The sequence below is a fragment of the Arachis duranensis genome, chromosome 5, assembly GCF_000817695.3.
Source record: "Arachis duranensis cultivar V14167 chromosome 5, aradu.V14167.gnm2.J7QH, whole genome shotgun sequence".
NCBI classification, from domain to species: Eukaryota; Viridiplantae; Streptophyta; class Magnoliopsida; order Fabales; family Fabaceae; genus Arachis; species Arachis duranensis.
In genome coordinates this window covers 106,871,295-106,872,839 of record NC_029776.3, presented here as the reverse complement: position 1 = coordinate 106,872,839, position 1,545 = coordinate 106,871,295, and positions in this window count along the sequence as shown.

The window sequence follows — 1,545 nt, the reverse complement described above, 5'->3', positions numbered from 1 at the left end:
CTTTTGCATTCGTCCGAAAGAACATCTACCCGCATGTTCGCATAAGCATGGATGATGTTTCTGTTCGGAGCCACCTTACCACTCTGGTTGAGGAGAGCCTTAAGGCGGCGGGTGTTTGCGGTAAACTCTTAGACATTTTTTAGAAGGTTTCCCTCAGCTCTTTGGGAATGACCTCGAAGTTCGAGGAGCTTGAGGGGAGGCTTCGTATGTTTCAAGAGCATGAGAGGGAGTTGAAGGAGGAAGTTGCCAAGTTGAAGGGGGAGAGAGATAACCTCCGGGAAAAGGAGAGGAAGTTGCAAGCTCGATACAACATGGAGATGGACTTGAGGAAGACAGCGCAGGCTAGCTATCAAAGTTTATTTGAAGATCTTGCGTCTGTGAAGAATGATCCCCTGAATTCTCGGAAGGCATATACCGAGTTGGAGGACTCTATTGCTGATGGTGCCGAGGAGGCTTGGAGGATCTTTAAGGAGTAAGTCGGAGTTATTGCTCCCGACTTGGATCTTTCTCCTTTAGATCCTGACAAAGTCGTTATTGATGGTGCAATTGTGGATCCTCCTGCCCCCGTGATCGTTTTCGAGTCAGAATTGAAGACCCGGGGGCAGAGGATCATTGAGTCCCCTCCTCGCTCTAAGGATGCTCCGAGCTCTTCTGTTATTCCTTCGACTTCCTCTTCATCTCTTGTGGATGCCTCTCTTCCCGGTCCTGGTGGCGCTCCTCCTGACTCTGGTGGTGGTGATCCGTCTACTCTTCTGTAGAAATAATTTTATGTGGCTATATGGGGGCTCGGCCTGTGGGTCCCCCCTTTTTTAAACTCTTTATATTTGTTTGTTGATGGCATTTGTTGAACAATTTCTTTTGGCCTTTTAAGGCCGTTAACAAAATATTTAAGAATACCCTTTTTTAATAAGGGCTTAAATTAACAAAATAAATACCCTTTTTTGGATAAGGGTTTAAGTTACCTTATGCTTTTCTGATTTTGATTTTTCGAAGTCCCCTTGATCTTTTTCTGAAAACCTTTTCCTTTGGCTTGTCTGTTTTTCCTGAGCCTTTTTGTTTAAGGACTTTAGGACAGCCTTTAAACTTTTTCCTAGGTTTTTCAATCTCTTTTTGTTATTCCTTATACTCAACTTTGCTTTATTGAGTTCTTATAACTTAGGTTATTTTTGCGATGCGTTTTTCTTCTACTCGGTTCTTTACTCCGATTTACGGGTCGAAGTGTTTCCGAGCTTCTCTACTCGGGTTTTCATTTCGACTTATGAGTCGGGTTGTTTCCGAGTTGTTTACGATCAGCTTATATAACCTCTTTACACGACTTGTACCTCGTCGTTTTATCCTGACGACCATCTAGATCGGTTCATGGGATTTACACGTTTTGTCGAGCTTAAGTCGGCGCGTTTCGTAGAAAGATTTAGAAAATAGAAAGGAATTTATAAGAGATATTGTAAATGAAAAAAGATCTTTATTGATTGGGGAGGTACCTTCTTGCTACTAAGGGTTTTTAATAGCCTATTTTCCCTTAGCCTCTACTATGATGCCTCGTTA